This window comes from Camelus ferus, chromosome 18 (assembly GCF_009834535.1).
Source record: "Camelus ferus isolate YT-003-E chromosome 18, BCGSAC_Cfer_1.0, whole genome shotgun sequence".
In the NCBI taxonomy this organism is placed as follows: domain Eukaryota; kingdom Metazoa; phylum Chordata; class Mammalia; order Artiodactyla; family Camelidae; genus Camelus; species Camelus ferus.
The window spans coordinates 37,495,400-37,514,789 of NC_045713.1; the positions used below are offsets into that span (position 1 = coordinate 37,495,400).

A 19,390-nucleotide genomic window follows, 5' to 3' on the forward strand; every position below is an offset into this window, starting at 1 on the left:
GTTGGGGTGAACTCAGTGGTGAGAACTGGGGCCCGTGACAGCCCCAGCGAGGACAGGCCGCACTCAGCAGGAGCAGAGCACAGGAGCCCCACACTGAGTCCAAGGACATGACTCTGCCCCTCAGCAGGGGCCGCGGGTCCCCGTGAGATCACCTTTGGATTTGGAGGTCACCGCCTTGGCGGGTTCTCAGGAACCAGCACAATGATTCAGCTCCTACACTCCCCGAGGAAGGGGTTTCCGAAGCTTCCGTGGGTGCGGTCATCACAGTGAGTCTCCGCTGCTTGACCTGCTCAAACAACCCTGCTTACAGATTTTCCTCCTAATCATTGTTTGGGGGAAGGAAAAGGCACTACTTTAATGTAATTGATTCTCAGATTCCTAGACTTAACTTGATTGCTGGCTATGAACACAAAGGATTAATTCTTTTCTTTTGAAAAGGATGTTTTTCACATATACCAAGTAGAAAATGTTAACATTCATGTTCCTTCATTGACCTGAATTGTTTGTGAGAAATAAAGAATGCAAGAAAAAAGCCAGTGTAGGAATTTTTTTTATTTTAAAAGTAAAAAGGTGTTTCCAGAAGACATCTCATATTGACCTCATAATTTTAGTGGGGGAGATTCCTTCCTTCAACGCCATACGACTCAACTTCAATTTTTAGAAACCCCAGTAGGTGGGGCCAGGAACTTATAAACCAGGTCCTACTCGCCTGCAGTGCTCTGGTGGTGGGTCCCTCGGCTCAAATAATGTGTTCCTGCTCTTCTTCTGAGATGTGGAAATAACATAGCTTCAGCTTACTCCACAGGTTTGCAGGGGAGGTCAAATCACATGATGCGGAGACTTCTCGAAGGAGTAGGTGAGGATGTATGGGGGGATTATGGGGGCTTTGCCTCCTGCATTGATCTGGTTTTAGTTATGCTATTTACTTACAAGTTTAAACCATCATTAAGGGAGCTCATAAATTGTGCCATTTGTCACAGTGGGACATGGTTTGAGAAACTCTCAGTCGGAGTATGTGCTTTGTATAAATGTTTTTATCGGGTTCAGAGAGAATGTGGGCTTGTGGAGACGTGGGCTGGGGAGATGTGGGTTGGAGACATGACGTGCGCTTAGGGAGATGACGCTGGCTTTGGGAGATGAAAGGGGCTTGGGGACAGAAAGCGGGCTTGGGAGATGATTTGTGCTTGTGGAGAGGATGTGGGCTTGAGATGAAGCAGGCTTGGGGTGGTGAGGTTGGCTTGGGGACCTGTAGGCCTACAAACATGATGTGGGCTTGGGGAGACTATGTGGGCTTGGGGAGATGGTTGCTTGGGGAGATAATGCGGGCTTGGGGAGATGATGCGGCTCTGGGAGATGACAGGGGCATGCGAAAATGATGCAGACTCACAGATACTACGCCAACTTGGGATCATGATGTGGGCTCGGCTAGAAGATGCGGGCTTGGGAAATGATGCAGGCTTGGGGAATTGATGTGCCTTTTGGGAGATGTGGGCTTGGGGAGATGATGTGGGCTTGGGGAGATGTTGTGGGCTTGGGGACATGATGCGGGCTTGGGGAGATGTGGGCTTGGGGAGATGAAGCGGGGTTAGGGTGGTGAGGTCAGGTTGGGGACATGTGGGCCTGGAAACACGATGAGGGCTCGGGGAGATAATGTGGGCTTGGGGATATGTCGGCTTGGGGACATGATGCAGGCTTGGGGACATGACACAGGCTCGGGGACACAACACAGGTTCAGGGAGATGACATGGACTTGGAGAACTGATGTGGGCTTGGGAAGATGTGGGTTTGGGAAGATGTGGGTTTGGAAAAATGTGGGCTTGGAGAGATGATTCAGATTCGGGGAGATGATGTTGGCTTGGGGAGATGTTGGCTCGGGGAGATGATGCGGGCTCAGGGAGATGATGGGGGCTCGAGGAGATGACGCGGGCTTGCAGACATTTTATAGGCTCGGAGACATGACATGGGCTCGCTGACATAACCTGGGCTCGAGGACATGACACGGGTTCAGGGAGATGACGTGGGCTTGGGGAGATGATGTGGGCTTGGGGAGATGATGCAGGCCTCTGTAAATGATGCAGGTGTGCAGATATTACGCCGGCTTGCAGACATGACACAGGCTCGGCTAGATGATGAATCCTTGAGAAATGAAGCGGGCTTGGGGAGATAATGTGCCTTTTGGGAGATTTGGGCTTGGGGAGATGATTGGGCTTAGGGAGATGATGCGGGCTTGGGGAGATGATGTGGGTTTGGCGAGATGATGCGGGCTTGGGGACATGATGTAGGCTTGGGGAGATGATGCGGGCTTGGGGAAATTATTGGCCTTGGGGGGATGATGCGGGCTTGGGGAGATGATGCAGGCTCGCAGACATTTTGGGGGCTTGTGGACATAATGTGGCCTCACTGACACGACACGGGCTCTGGGACATGACGCCGCTCGGGGACACAAGACAAGTTCAGGGAGATGACGTGGACTTGGAGAGCTGATGTAGGCTTGGGAAGATGTGGGTTTGGAATGATGTGGGCTTGGAGAGATGATTCAGACTTGGGGAGATGATGTTGGCTTGGGGAGATTACATGGGCTCAGGGAGATGACCCCGGCACGTGGAGATGATGTGGGCTCCCTTATATGGCATCGGCTCGGGGACATGACACCGGCTCGGGGAGATGACATGGGCTCATGGAGATGATGGGGGCTCGGGGAGATGTGGGTTGGAGACATGATGTAGGCTTGGGGAGATGACTGGACTATGGGAGATGACTTGGGCTTGGGGTGATGAAGCGGTCTTGCAGATACGCTGTGGGCTAAGGGAGATGATGCAGGCTTTGGGAGATGACGTGGGCTTGGGAGATCATGCGGGCTAGAGGGGATGATTTGTGCTTGGGGACATGTTGCGGGCTTAGGGTCGTGAGGTCGGCTTGGGGACATGTGGGCCTGGAAACATAATGCGGGTTCGGCTTTTCTCCACAGTGCGTCCTCTTGGGTCTCTCCATGTGGTACTTCTGGATGAACTTCATGCTGCACTCGGCGCGCCCGAACGTCTTCTCGGGACTGGATCTTCTCGTGTCTCTGCAGCAGGTACTTGTGGATGAAGCCCGTGCTGCGTGCTGCACTGCCTGCGCTGGAAGGGCCGCTCCCCGGTGTGGATGAGGACATGCCTCCGCAGGTGGTAGCAGCTCCGGAAAGCGGCGCTACAGTGATGGCAGATGTGCGGTTTCTGACGGGGGGAGAGCAGGGCGCCTTCCCCGTCTCCCACCAGCGGCGGTTTGGAAGATGCGCTCAGCTTCCTCTTGGCTTTGATTCCCTGAGATTCTGGCTTTGGCCTCTTCACATTCTTGACGCTCGCGTCTGGCTTTGGCTCCTCGGGGCCACGGGGGTCCTCGGTCCGGCCGCCGCCCAGCAGCACGTTGCGGGAGTGCGGGTCCGGCGGGTGCAGGACGCTCAGGTCCTGGATGACGCCGTGGCCTCCCCGGTCCCCGCCGCCCGCTCGTCCGCCCCGGCGAACAGGCCCCCGGAGCCCTGGTGCAGGGGGGCGCCCGGCGGCTCCTCGGGCTCGGCCGGCTTGTCCTGCTTGATGCTGACCGGCGACTGCAGGAAGCCCCCGGGGGTCCTCTGCGCCGGGAAGGCCGCGCGGGGCGCCGCCGGCTCCTTCTTGAAAGTCCCGTCTGAGGTGGGCGCCAGGGTGGGGGGAGTCTCGGCGGCCGTGCCCGCGGGCGGGGCGAAGCTGGCCACCGGGGCCAGCCGGTGGTTGAACTTGAGCATCCCCGGCGGGAAGCTGGGCTCCATCTCCGGCCGCTGCCGCCGCCGCCGCCGCCCAGGAACGCGCTGCCGACTTTCATGTCCCCGGAGCAGGCCTGGGGGTCCCGCCGCCACCGCCTCCGGTTCGTAAAAATCTATAGTTTAAAACTTACACGATTTTTGGTTCTACAAACGTTTCTAAATTGTACTTGCATAATTTTAAATGTGGGGAAATCTTTACAATAGTGAATATCATGTTTTTATTTTCTTTTTATTTAAATTTTCCAGGTTTTTGTATGTTTCAGTGTTATAAAGAAACAAAATTTTTAAAAACCTTTGCTCTTTTTGCTGATTATTATTTTTTAGTTCACTATTTTAGATTTTTAAAATTAACTTCTATTTTTTATTTCATATTTTTCGTAAATTGGATCATTAACCCACTCATTTTCAGATTTTTATTTTAAAATAGTAAGTCAGTAAAACATAAAGCATACTGGTTGTAAATAGTGAATTATTTACACATTTGTTTTCTTAATATAGTTTAGTTGTGACCCATGCATGTTATTTTTACTATTCTTTTTTATTATTATCTAGATATTTAAATTCAATAGTTAATTTCCTCTTTGATCCGTAGTTAGGAAATAGTTCTTTATTTATGGACGATTAAGTGTTTTTAATATAGTTTCTAACTCTGAACTTTTAGGATTGTGATCAGGAATTATGGTCTAGAAAAGCTTCATTGTATTTTGTGTTCAAGGGGAATTCACGTTTTCTAATGTCCTATGACCATGAGGAGACACAATGAGTAACGTTCAGCATGAGAAAAGTCACAGCCCGGACAATGATCTGCCCTCCCCTCTCTGCCTCACGGATCACACCCTGCACAGCTCCAGGTCAGCAGGCTGCAGTCCCTCTTGGCTTCCTTGCCCCTCCTCTAACACAGGAGGCATGATTCTACCTCAGGTCCTTTGCACTTGCTCTTCCCTGTGTGGATCCTACTTTTCCAAATAGCCATATGATCTACAGAGTCAACTTTTTTTTTTAACGGACTCAACTTCTAGTTTTTAATTTAAGTACTCTCTAATTCAAATAGCTCATCTGCTTCTTTCCTCCACTCTCAATTCCTCTGTTGGTCAAAGAACAAAATAAAATCTTATGAAAAACAGTTTTGTTCAATGTTTTATTGATCTTTTGCTGTCAACCACTTGTATGCATCTATTATTTTCTAGAGGTTTCTGGATGGAATATATATACAGTTCAATGTGAAAAAAAAACAGAAAAATGAAATTTTAAAATAAAAAATGTTATTTTTTAAAAGTTTTTGTTTTTTTAAGTGAGGAGAAAGTATGCTTAATGGGGAATGCCTCTTTATTTGTTTAATCTCATAGTCACATTTTTAGCACCCATTCATAGTTCTTCTTATTCTTTTAATGCACCTGATCCAACACGAGAGAAGGATGTATATCCACAAAGTGGTATCAATTCTAGGAAAAAAATAAACATAGATACAGAATTACATCTGCCTTTTGAGTACCACATAAAAGAGAAAGAAAAGTTGTGCACAAAGGAAGTAGAGTGAATCTGCCAGAATATTTGGCAGAATCAACTGAATAGACCACTTAAAACAATTGATTTTTGATATCCTTAAATTACATTATTGCTACCTGAATCCTTGCAGAAAATAAAAGGAAAGGTAGAGAGCAGTCTAACGATGTGATTCTTATCCCTGCTTCCCCAAATTTGTTTGCATTATAGAGGGAAAAAAATCTCATTCATGTTAAAGATTAGAGCAAAATAAATTTTAAGTCTTTTGAATTCAGTAGGGACTTTTGACTAGAGATCTTATTTGGAGATTTAAACAATTCTCTTATGACACTTTCTCTATTAAACATGCAATTTTCTTTCAAAAATAAGTAAGAAAGAATGACGTTGATAACAAAATGAACTATTTGATGTGTTATTATCATTTACTGCAAAAGTTAAAATAAATCTTGGAAAATTTATCAATTACCAAACTGTAAATATTCATACATGAGCAGAGTTAAATTTTGTATTCTTGCATAGTGTTGTGCAGAAGTTTAGTTAAATTTATAATCTAGTAAGTAGTTCTTTTAAGTTTTAAGAAGATATCTTTTATTTACACACGTAGATATCATACAAATTAAAAAGAACATTTGGAGAGGGTAGCATCCTGGCAATTAATTGAAAGAAGTGTGTCTAGAAGGAAGGTATAATAATTCTTGAAGAGCTTCTGCTCATCTTGTTTTGAGTTCTGAGAACTCACCATTTAGGAAGCGTAGTCATTAGTGGTAATCTTCACAAGGGTCATTTTGTGGACGTGGTGGTGTGTTCAAGGTAGAATCAGAGGTAAAGAGGTGGAGGCTATAAACGTAGCCAAGTATTTGATGGTTATGATCTAAAAAGGAGCTGAGGACCATTCCAATAGCTGGGGTTTGTTAAAAGGTGAAAAAAGGTGTTTTATTAAAGAAGGAATATTTTGTATTTTTTTTGTTTGTTTATATGAGTACGATCAAGTAGAGAAGGCCAACAAAAGAGAGAAGAAATAATTATAGAACAGTATCTCAGGCACAGGGAAGGAGAAGAGATTACAAACCCAACTGAAGGCTTGATTCTGAAAGGAAAAGGAACAATTTATTTATTCTAATATGAGGGAAGACAGAGACTATGAAAAGAGATACAAGCAGTTGTTATTTCTGGTAGTGTGACGATGACAGCCTTCTCTGCTTTTGTTTTTTATTGCAATAAGGAGCAAGATCATAGCTGAAATAAAAATGAGAGAGAGGACACTGGAATTTGAGAAAAGATGAAAACATGTGACGTTATCTGATAATATTTGATGATGAGCTGTCTCGAGAAATGGAACATGGCCACTTGAGGTTTCTGAGGACCACGAGAAGGATGTGGTTAAAATCTAAAATGAGATGAGTCACCATGTTTGGGTGTTTGTTTTTTCCCAGTCGTATTGACCTGCTCACCCTTCATGTGTAGACATGAACTTGGCATCCATTTCAAGTTTAACCAGCATGAGGTATTGACCTTGCATCTGTAACAGAAGAACAAAGAAGCCAGAGAGAGGAAAGTATGCATGAAAGTGACCCTAGCCTTGGGACATGAAAAACAATTGTGTGAGAGAGAAGAGAGGGCATGAAGGGCGGGGAGGGGGAGAGGAAATGTGACTAAGGTCAGCACACCCAAGGTCCTGAGCAGATCAAAGAGTTGTTGTTACGCAGTTACAAACAAAAGGCAAACTGGAAAACAGAAGTAGTTTTCTACAAGCAGGGCTACTAAAAATCACCAATGTACAGGTAGTGCTGTTATTAATAATGGTAAGTATTAGAGTGATACCAAAATCTTGAAATGGTCCATATATCATGATACGAGGATGTTTCCATTTACACTTAATTATAAAATTATTTAATTGAGAATTTTGGAGATACACCAAATTATGTAGGTAAAAGTAATGACTAATTATATATCTGTCACTAGCAAAACAAGTATGTAGTTTCTAGTATTCCATCCAAAATATTAAGGGAAAAATTGCTATAAAGAGATTATTCAAAGAAAATAGAAAATTATATAAATCCATCATCATTGGCTTTAAGACAGAGAATTTTTAAAAACTTAAATTAGTGTTTATGAATTATGAATAAACAATGTCCTTTTTGAAAGCTAAAACTAATTTTCTTGTCAAAGTCGATAATCAATATATCAAATGTCAAGAATCATACAAAGAAGGATGCTTACATTTTTTTAGAATCACAGCAATCAGATAGACATTCTAAAATGACAGTGTTTCAAGTAAAATAAACTTGATACAGTGCTCTACTACAGACTCTTTGAAACTTTACTACACTTGTTTTGAATTTTTATTTTAATTTATATTACACGCTAAACACAGCCTGAGTATGAGAAAGTTTAAAATAACTTTTTAAAACCTAAAAGTAGAAAGAATAAAATTACCATTAATAGATTTTCTAATCATGTAGGTTGAATAATTTAAGATATAATAATGGCCAAACCTGTACATCCCGCATAAAACGAAGAGTCTTTCTTCACCTTTAGGGAATCCTTCTTTTATTTATTTCTAATTGCTTTTTTCATAATCTTTTCCTAGAAATTCTATCAGAGGGATTTCAGAACCTCTGGGTGATTTCTTCATTTATTTTAACTTGTCTTTTACAATTTCCGTATCTCCATCAACTTGACATTTCCTAATGGAAATTTCCACGCCCTGATGTAGAGTCACTCTAATTATTATAATCAAATGCTCCAGTTATTGTGGCTGTGTAACAGATTGCCTCACAAGTCAGCGCCATAAAGCAATGATTTATTATGCACATGGATTTTGTGGGTCAGGATTTTGAACAGGTCATGACAGAGATAGTTTGTCTCTGCTCCGTAATACGTGGGACCTCAAACTAGAAGATTCAAAGGCTGAGGGAAGGAATTATCTGAAGCTTTCCCTGTTCACATGTTTGGAGGATGAAGCTCTCTGGAGGCTAACGCTAGTTGGGGCTGTTGAACAAGATCTCCTAAACTTGGCAATGCCGTATTGCCTGGGCTTCTTCACTACAGGATGGCTGGACCACAGGGTAAATATCCCAAGAGAGAGCATCAGGTGAAAGCATATCATCTTTTATCCTCTATGCTCAGAAGTCACGCAATATCCCCTCCAACATTCTATGTATAGATGCAGAAACGAAACCCCACTGAGTCCAAGGAAAGGTGGGGAGGAATCTACCCCTTGATGAGACCAGTAACATTCTGGAGAGAATCCAGAAATATTGCTAAGGACAATTTTGCAAAATGCAATTTGCCACAAGTAATCTATTTTTATGAACTTATTGTCAAAGAGGACAATTAAGGTAGGCGGAGAGGATAAGAGGTAATTAATTTGGGAGACAATAAGAACAATTTTATGCCAGTCAGAAAGACCCAGAGTTAGAAAAATTCATGGCATGCAAGAATGAAGTTCTCAGTAGGCTCTGATCCAGAACCAACCGTGGAGGCGGCCTTTGAGAGGACGAGCCCATCCATTCCTCACTGTAATGGTTAGAAACACACAGGCTTCCACTTTAGTTGTAGATAGGCATTATTTATTTAACAAAAACTAATACTGGTTTATTATATGTAAGACTGTTTTAAGCAGTATACGTCTGTTAACTGAATCCTCATTACAACCCTGCAAAGTGTTATCTCTGTACTGTACATGGATAAGGAAACTGAGACACACAAAAGAAAAGCATTTTGCTTAAGGCTGCACAGCTGATGGCTGGGCGGCGGGATTCAAAGCCCATCAGGTGGGCTCCAGAAAGCATGCCGCTAAGCCCTCGGCTAAACTGCTTCTCTTGGCAGGTTTAACTGAAGAAAGGTAAGTGAGTTCCCAACAGACTGTTTCTATTTTCTCAATTAAAAAAAAGAAAAAAAATAAGTTGTCAACCAAGGGCATCTCGAACACACTGCCTTAAAGAGCAGATGCTACCTAAGGTTTTTGGAAGGAAACCTTATAGCAGAAACATGTTAGCGTGCACCCAACCCCACACCTTTGGTCATCCCACAGCCCAGGTGGCGCAGAGCGGCCCCACACCCAGACAGGCCAAGGGCCCAGCAGCGAGGATCACGGGTGGGCTGCAGGTGGGCCCGGCCACAGGGCGCTCTGCCCTGCACTGTGTTACACACTTACAGGTCAGCCTAAGCTGGGCCACAGAACTTCTATTTTCCCTAAGTAACAAACAAACAAAAAATATCTCGGGGTAGCCTAAAGAACACCAGACAGTGTGCACACTCGGGCCCGAGTTCTGCGCAGTGAGGGCCGCGGTGAGAGCCGGGTCCTCGCGGGGGGTGGGGGGGTGGTGGGGTGACATCAGCCAAGGCCCTCTGCTGCCCAGCACAGAGTTCTACAATGAACTCCCAAGAGGGGAAGGAACTAATCTTCCACATGATCCGGATCTGTCTATCAACAAAGATGACATTACCATCAGAAAACAGAAGTGAGATCATATTGAGAAGTGATTCTGGGTATGGCAAATGTGAAAACGAATTCACTATAGAAATCTAGTGGTAATTTATTAGTGCTGAGTGCCAATATAAGGCTGACGGTCACGAGTTTAAAGAGACCACGTAACGTAGTTTTGAGATGTTTTTGGGTAATATAGCTTCTTGAAAGCAGATTGCTGAGCTTAACTAAAGTTAGGACTTTGTCAAGTTGATATGATTAGTGAGCAACTATTAATTAATTAATTAATTAAAGTATTAAGTCAGAAGTATTAATGATGTTAGTAAGGGAGTGCACCCACATGGGATCTAATATTTGTAGGCAAAGAAGAGAACATATCAAGGGAGTGGTGAATAGTGAAAGAAAGAAGTTTAGTATTATTAGTTTACTGTGAATCAATTTTGGCATCTTTTTATTCCCCTAAAACTTCACAAAACTTAATTTTAAATAATTATTCGATTATTTTCCATGAAATCTCTTCAGAATTATATTCAAAGTCTTTCAAGTTATTTGACATTTTTGAACACTATATCCTAGTGAGTTTGCTATAAAGTTAATACATTTATATGGCTAGTGGCCATAATGGTAATAATGTTCCTAAAATCGAACTCCTCAGATTTTTTTTTTTTTAGTTTTAAGACCATGATACTTTTTAAGGAAAGTAGCATGGTGAATGTATAGGAGAAGCACGGAAATGTCTGAATACTTGCAGATAGCACTCAGGTATCATTCTAATGTTTTGCCTTATTTACATTTGATCTTATTTCTAGTTGTCTCTTTAACCTCAGTGGGAATGATCATAATGCATATTGCTGACTGACATCTAGGCTCTTCAACTGCTGGATACCTCATGGGATAAAGAGATCAGTAGAAGGAAAAAAAAGGCATAACCTCTCTCTACAATTCCTCAATGGCCTAACGCTGGAAAAGGAAATTTGTCAGAGGCTGAGTATTTCTGGATCCCTTTTGCGCACAAACAGTGCACACAAGGTGATGGGTATTTTTGGATTGGTCCCACATAAACACATTAGAACAGCAGGAGACCCCCAGTGGTCTGGGCATAGGAGGGTTTCCTGCTCTTTCTCCAAGAGGAGAGGGTATTTTTCTTTCCTTTTCTTTTCCTTTTTTTTTCTTTTCTCTCTTCAAGATGCAATTGGTCTTTACGTATGCTCTTGGGAAAAAACATCTGCTGCCTTCCCCTTTACTAATACTTTAGCATTTTGTTCTTTAGTGGAGGAGGTACCAGATAGAGTAACAGTGGTCCTGCCACTCATTCAGCCTCGCATCACCAAGGAAAGCATTGTCTCACATGCCGCCTTGTCCCGGTCTTTGTGAAGATCTAGCATGTTCTACAGAAATGAGCCTGAGTGTGGGCAAACTCCCGTTCTGCCCTCAACATTTTGGGATTCTGTATCCTCATGCTATTTCACACGCGGCCTTTAGTAATTCATTCAAAACAATGGCTGAATTCTTTCCATCTACTTGTCTGGAGACCTCGTCTTTTTCTTATTGCCACAGACTGGCTAATGCTCACATCCCGTACCTCCTTTGAAACTGTTTTCTTTCCTTCAGTTCTAATCTAATTGGTTGTTCTATGACTTTTGCTCCCTGTAATCATGATGTAGCATATTATGTGACTTGTTCTTATTGTTAAAATTCACGTGACACTTTTTTTCCAGCTTTTCTATCCAAGATAGAAGTCGACAGCCTTGCACCATTTGATCTGAATCCATTAAAAGATACAACTGGTGGCCAGAGAGGAGTTTTAATTAACAAAATTCCAAAGCTTTTAACTTGTCTTCATTGAATCAAAAATTGCTTACTAGTAGCCTATAATGAAAAAGAATATAAAAATGAATATGTGTATGTTCATGTATGACTGAATTGCTATGCAGTACACCAGAAACTGATACATCATAAACTGACTATACTTCAATAAGAAGAAAGAAAATTGATATGAATATACTAAAAAAAAATTCCTTTATCAATGTTTCAAGGAAAACTCCATAATATGCCCTTGGGTAGCTTTTGACAAAGAGCTTTGCCATGTGGTTTATATATTTTGTAAGTAATAGCTCATTCTAAGATATAAAATTTTTCTTAAATGAGGAGTAGGAATGATCGGAAAAAAATTACGTGACAGGAGCTAGAGTTTTCACAAAAAGTCTTATGTTCCACTTTTGGATATTTTAACTCATTTAATCTTCAAAAAAATTTATGACATAAAATCAAGAAACGTGAATTTTAAGTAACTACTCAGGGACATCAAACTAGTCATTGCCCAGGCCAATATTCAAACCAGGAAGTCTGGATCTAGAAGTTATGTTCTTAATCTCTATTCAAGCTACTACCCAAGGTAGGTTATTAAACAAAATAAGTAAGTATTCTTAACGATTGTTTGCTTAATCAGAACCTATAATATAAGCTCTAAACACATCATCCAAAGAAACCAACCAGAGGTCATTTAACGATAATGCTAATAGGTAAATATTTTAATATTGGGAGCTTAGAATTATACTGTAAATTGAATTTTTAAATCATTTAAATACAAATTGTTTTATTGGCTGTAGAAACATTTTCTCTTCTATTAATCGAGTATTGGGTAATATATGAATTTATATTCCTTAAGTAAAATATAATCTGGTTTTATGTAAGCCTGTAGAAACAGAATGTTTTATAAAATATGACAAAAGGTAAAACTGAATCAGATGGGTACATTTTGACATAGCCTACCAGAACTAGAAATGTCTTCCTGTGCACTGCTGATACAGGGAGTTGATAATCTCTACAATGACTCACAGACAAAAAAAATATGTATTTCCTGAAAATATATACTTGTTAGGCACATATTATTTAGCAGGAAAAATGATAGCGGGGTTTTTGTTTGTTTGTTTGTTTTGATACTTATTCTCTCATTTAAATTCTCAGATCTCCTCTAAGAAATCAGTACCAAGTTCTTTGTCGTATAGATGAAGAAACTGGTTTCCTTGGAGGTTAAAATCATTTGGTAAAAATTACACTGAGATTATCCCCTCTAAATTTAAATCTAGTTGCTTAACTCATTTAATAAACATACTTCAGACTTGAGAGAAGCACATGATTACTATATAACTCCTCCTTATGATTACCTCTTGGGTGGAAAGAGAATAGTTACGAGGGATCATGAGAGGATCTTCATGGATGCTGGAAATGCAACTGCTACTTATTTTTTATCTGAGTGATACACTGCTGACTGCTTTTTAATTTACTGCTCAGCAGTTTCTATTTTGCAGTACTCTGTGTATGTGTGTCTGTCCTGGATAGTCTCTGGGCAGTTCACCATCACTTTATTCTCTTCTAAATTTTGTCAGTGAGAAGTGGCATCACAAAACGTGTCTCTCAGGAGGGAAGAAGGGGTTACTGAGGCAGTTACAGATACGAATTGCAGAGCTGGCTACCTAGAAAACTGCTCACTTTTGTGGCCCAAACAAGGAAGTTTGTGAGGACTGCCTACATATTCTTATAAATTGCAGCAACTTTCTACAGATTTGTCAAGAATATCTGTCTTCGTTCTGCTGGCTACTCTGACTTTTGGTATTCTTAGAATATATGGAGAGGCTTCTGAATTCTAAAAGAAACCTTGATTCTATATCTGTATTTGTATCTAGAACTACATCTGTATCCATATTTATCTACATATCTCATGGTTACATATGAGTTATATTTCACATTAAAACAAGTTGAAATGTTTGGAGGATGCTGTTAATACTGTGTTGTATATTTGAAATTTGCTAGGAGAGCATATCTTAAAGTTCTCATCACAAGAAAAAAATCTGTAACTATGTGAGGTGATGGATGGTACAAAACGAACTGTGGTAATCATCCAGCAATATATACATATATCAAATCATTCTGCTATGCACCTTAAATTTATACAGTGTTATATACCAATTATATCTGGATAAAACTAGAAAAAAGTGAGAAAATACTACCATGATTTTTCTAACACCCAACCACCTTAATTCATTTTGATCACCTTGTTCCACATGGTGGGCACTTGTAAAATATTGTCACTTCCCAAAATACAAAGTACTCTGAAACTCATTAATTTAAACCACAAAGGTATATAATCTGGTCTTAGAAAACCACCATGAGAAAGGACATCTACTCTAACTTTTAAAAAGTTATTTCTGCTGCGAGACTATATAGCTCAGAGAGATGCATTTTGGAAGTCTTTTTTATATTAACAGTGGCAAGGGCTATTACTGCAGGCAGGGGCTGTTACTGTAGGACAACTGAAACAGCAGGAATCAAATCTTCACTCAGTGCTTGATATGCAAGCCAGGTACACGGTGCAAGGTTATGTAGGTGTTCTTTCTGGCTTCTGAAAACTATTTCAAAGGTTGTTCTCTCTTGCTGGTATGTTACAGCTTGAGAATCTGCTGTCTTAGTACTTTTCACACCAAACAAAGCCAACATTACAAGGAATGGAACACAACTTTCATCAATAGTTAGGATGAGTTTAAATTCTAATCTACTAGGCATTTGCTATACACACACACACACACACACACACACACACACACACACACAATAGGTTAGAATTGAAAATAGAATAATTGGTTCCTTTTTCACTCCTTTTAGACTTTCAAACACTAACTAATAAAGACACAGTTGTAAGATCATTAAACAAGATTACAAACCAAAGAGCCTGAGAGTTAAGGCTATTTAATAAATAAAAATACAGAATAGGAGCTGAAATAAAAATTCAACTCAAAAGATATGTAATCTCATATACTTTCATTTTATAAAATTAATTAATCAAGTTGATGTCCTTTTTTAATACTGTGGGGCTAAATTTCCTGCTTTATTACAGCCCTGGGAATGAGAATCTTAAAGCTTTCATTAACTTGTAGAAGAAAATACATTTAATCAAAAATTTGTATGTTTCTATGTGATACATATGGTGACATTCTAAAAATTTTAGTTATTAAATACCAAAGTTGTATATGAATATATTTATCATACATGCATAAAATCTCAAAATACTTTATTCATTTCATGTTAGAAAGATGGGAGGATACAAGGGAAAAAATTATTTGAATTCTGAATATCAAAAGTAGTTACTAGTAATCATTTTTAAGTTTCTATTTTAGTAACACAAACATTTGCTTTAGAGCCTTTCCGGTTATACTTAAAAATTCTAACCCCATTTAATTTTTATTATAAAGCCCCTTGAATTATAACCAAAACTAGCAACCCATTTCAATTCATGCTCCCTTCCCAAACTTCTCAGATGAGGAAAAAAAAATAATTAACAGAACCCACTAGCATTTACTTCCGGGATAACTTGAGTTTTTCTTTCTTTTCAAATATATTTTTCACGAGTTTTACAAAGCCTTGCGAAGTGGCTGTCATTTGAACTGTTTCTTTATCCTTCGGTATCAGTGCCTGGAGAAAGAGCTTCAAAAATAATACAAACTAAAAGATTCCCCAAAGAGTTGATATTTTTAAATACTCTGTCAGTTCTATCAAGGCTACAAATTATAGTTCCAATAACCAATCACTGTCTTCTACTCTCATAAATGTCCTCAAATACTGAGATGCTGAATATAAATTTAAAATTTCCAGTTGTATTTTAAATTTTTTTCGTAGTTAGTTTTTATGGACTGTGCCATCCTTTTGCTGTCTTGTGTGGCAGCTAGCAACATTTTCGGGTTTTGTAATTATTTGTTGAAATTATATATACATATATTTAATGAAAAGAGACGTGTTCCATCATCAGTAGCGCTTATAAAGAACGTGCTACGTTTCAGTGAGGAAATAATGGTAAATATATTGTAACGTTGTGCTATGTCTTCACCCTCAATTTGATAAATTTATCTCAGGGAATGAGCACCTGAGAGCGCCTGAGGGTCCCGCTGTGTTGGGGCGTGTCTCACCGGGGACGCCCCTCTTTCCAGCCTCCTACCTCCTTTCCAGTCACCACCTCGAGGACAACCTTCTGGGCCCTTCTCTGTCTCTGGCACCAGAAAGTCCGCTCTTTCGTGCCAAGCGGCCCTGAGCTCCCGGCCTCGGCGGGACGACCCCGCGCGCGGAGGCCGCCCACCCGGCGGGTCACGGGCGCCCGTAGGTCCCCCGCACTCACCTCGCCCAGCTCTGTCTCCACCGCGACCCCACCCCGGGGAGCTGGCTGAGTCTCAGGGTGAAAACGCCAGCGCAGCGAGGCGGCCTGCCTTGTTCCAGAAAGTACGGTACGGAAGCAGCCCCAAGACAAGCGGACGACAACCCTGGAAGCCGCGAAAGCCCCCTCGGCCCTTCTGGAGCCACCCGGCCCCGCCCCCTCCTCGCCGCCCTGCGGGAGCCGCCCGGCCCCACACTTTCCCCGGGCGGGTGCCTAGCCGCGTCCCCTCCCGCGGCTTCCCGGGGCGGGTGCCTGGCCCCGCCCCCTCCCGCGGCTTCCCGGGGCGGCTGCCTGGCCCCGCCCCCTCCCGCGGCTTCCCGGGCGGCTGCCTGGCCCCGCCCCCTCCCACGGCTTCCCGGAGCGGCCGCCTAGGCGAGTCGGTGGAGGGCATCCTCATGGTGGGCAACCCTCTGAGTAATCTCTCAGTCTGCTGAGCCCAGGGTGGGCAGGGCGAGTATCTCTTCCAAAGCCTCATCCTCTAGCAGTACTGGAGCCTCGGGAGCTCCGGAGCCTTTGAGGGGCGCCTCTGCGTTCCCCTGGTGTCAGGGCTTCTTGCTTGAGCCTTTCTCCCTGCAGCCACCAGGCAGCTTGTAACCATCGTGGAGCCCCGCCCAAGCCATGGCCCAAATGGAAACAATAAAGCTTCTGCAGGAAAGTTAAATAAAGCAAAATAAACAAATAAAAAGGCTTTAGAAAGGGTCTGTTTGTCTTTCAAAAAAACCTTTTTATTCTCCCCTAGATTTCCCACATCCCCCCCTATTCCCTTCCCCTATTAAGGTGGTATATAAGCTCTCAAATCTCACTCCTTTTGCGGGGGGGGGGTACTTTTCTTTTTTCCTGTGAAACTCCTTGTATATGCAGTATTTAAAATAATAAATTTGTGAATCTAGACTCCTGTTAATTTGCTTTGTTGCTTATTTCATAGAGTCAGCTTTTGAAGTGAAGTGTAGCAGAGTGTGCCACCCCCAGATGTATGATTTGGGCATAAGAATTCTTTTGAGTTGAGGATACAAGAAAACTCCCACCTTCCCCTATTTGCTTAAAAAGCAGGGCATACATTTTCACAGCCATTCCTTCTCCCATTTCTACCAAAAAGGACAGAAGTTAATCACACCAGTAGACACCCCATTTTCCCATAAGGGGAAAAAGACTTCCTCTATCCCTCTGGGCTCTACAGGGAAGGACAAATAATTTTCTTTCTACCCTTCTGAGTTTTGGGACCAGAGCAATCTGCATAACAAACTTTACTAAACAGCCTTTATTTCAACCCCTGGAGGCCTGAACCTTCTTTCTGCTGTCCTGTCATTTCTCCACAAAGTTTATTCTTTGTTGAAGATGCTATATAAGCTGGAATTCTAAATTGTCTCTTTGAATTACTCATTTTCCCTTGGGTATCTCCCATATATACATGAGGTGTACATGTCAATAAACTTCTGCTTGTTTTTCTCTTGGAAACCTGTGTTTATTACAGTGGTCTCAGCCCAAACTCAGAAGGGTAGAAAGAAAATTATTTGTCCTCCCCTGTAGAACCCAAGAGGGTAGAGGAAAAGTCTTTTTCCCCTTATACTTTCTGTGTATAAAGAGAGAAAAACTAAGTGTAAGGCACAGCTGTTCTTTTAAGATGCACAAATCATCTAACTCTAATGTAATCAACATGTGATTTAAGGAAAAGCTAATTAATGAAGATCTGGAGAATAGGCCACATGAAGGAAAACAAAACCCAAACCAAACCAACACAAAAGAAAATGATACAGTGGAAAAAGGAAATCTGAAGATGTAGATCTTTCCACCTTCCTCAACACACAAACACCTACAGACACAAACACACACGCAGGCACGTGTGCATACACAGAGACATATACATGTTAAAATAAGTAAAATTGTTTCAGTATGTAGCATAAGGCATTTCTGGAAACTTTCACTCTGATAAATATTAGCCAATTAGGAAACATAGGATTTTAGATTTTTATTTTTTATTTGCCTGCTTAGTAGTAGTAGTAGTAAATATTTTAATTTCTCAGATCCTTTATTCATAACTTTTAAAATATATAATCATTTTGCCGGAGGAGAGTAATAGTAGGCAATATATAAAAATGCTGGAGATATTGGGGTTCTGATTAAGTTACTTGCCTGACTGAAGAATAATAAGAAATAAATTGTAATTATTTTTTGTTATTCAAACAATAGCACCACAAACATTTTGCTAAAGTTATCCTAATGTATTGATTTTCTAATACAGTCATAGCAAAGCACCACAAACTGGGTGGCTAAACAATTTATTGTCTAACAGTTCTGGAGGATAGAAGTCTGAAATCAAATTGTCAGCAGTGCTGGTTACTACTGAGAACTATGTAAGAGAATTTATCCATGTCTTTCTAGCGTTCGTGGTTTGCTGACAGTCTTTTTCATTCTTTGACATGTAGATGCATCACTACAATCTTTGCCTTCATCTTTACGTGGAGTTCTCCCTGTGTGCATCTATTTCAAATGTCCAAATTTCCCCTTTTTATAAGGACACGGTCATATTGGATTAGCGCCTACTTTAATCACCTCGTCTTAACTTGATCATCTACAAAGATGCTATTTCAAGAAAACTTTACACTTACAGGTACTGCGAAGTTAGAACTTCACCATCTTTGGGGGCAACATAATTCAACCCATAACACTTAGGAACTTTGGCATCATTAACACAAGTACAGTTGTGTTAACTTGGAGAAAGTAAAAAAGGAAAGAAACACAAACATCCCAGTTAGATAATTGGGGCTCATGTGCCCCAGTGACACTCATGTTTCTTTATAACTAATTTATTTCTGGTACAAACACTGTATTTTGTCAATTCTAATATATACTTTCTTACATTTTAAAGTTTATTAAATCATAATGGATAGTAAAAATCAGTGATAATTTATAATTCTAATTGCAAGCTTTTTTTATTAATGATGATTAAAATAATATGTCTTAAACTAGATAACATTGTAGATCCTATGATATACGACAACGTGTTTCCTTTTGCAGTATAAGTTAAACCTGAATCATCGTTACGTATAACTCCTATTTAACCAGGTCAAACCTGTATTCTGTCTTTGCCCAGTTTATTTTAACAACATGTAGTACTCTTAGAGAAGTCATATTTGTTCAGCAGAGAACATGAAATTAGAAATCTGCACGCAAGTTTGTGCACTCCATAATATTTTGATTGAAAATAACCTTCAATCAACCAAGCATATGATTTTATAATCAAAACCTCTAAATGCATTAAACATATCTTTTTTCTTTTAGTTCCAAAGCCCCAGTCACCTTTTTAATTTTAATATTACTAAACTTGATTAAGTGTCAGTATGTTCAATTCCTTTGTGGATTGTTAGTACCAAATTATATCATAGTTCAGCCCTTTTGCAAAATCTTCCTTAAAAAGTTTGTGATTGCTTATTTTTAAGAATTGTACTCATCATTTGAATGATGTGCACTATGAAAG

General features: G+C 40.9%; 1 pseudogene; it reads right to left on the reverse strand.

The window, feature by feature from the left end:
* Positions 1 to 2,651: 2,651 nt before the first annotated feature.
* LOC116657434 lies at positions 2,652 to 3,837 on the reverse strand (annotated as a pseudogene).
* Positions 3,838 to 19,390: the final 15,553 nt, after the last annotated feature.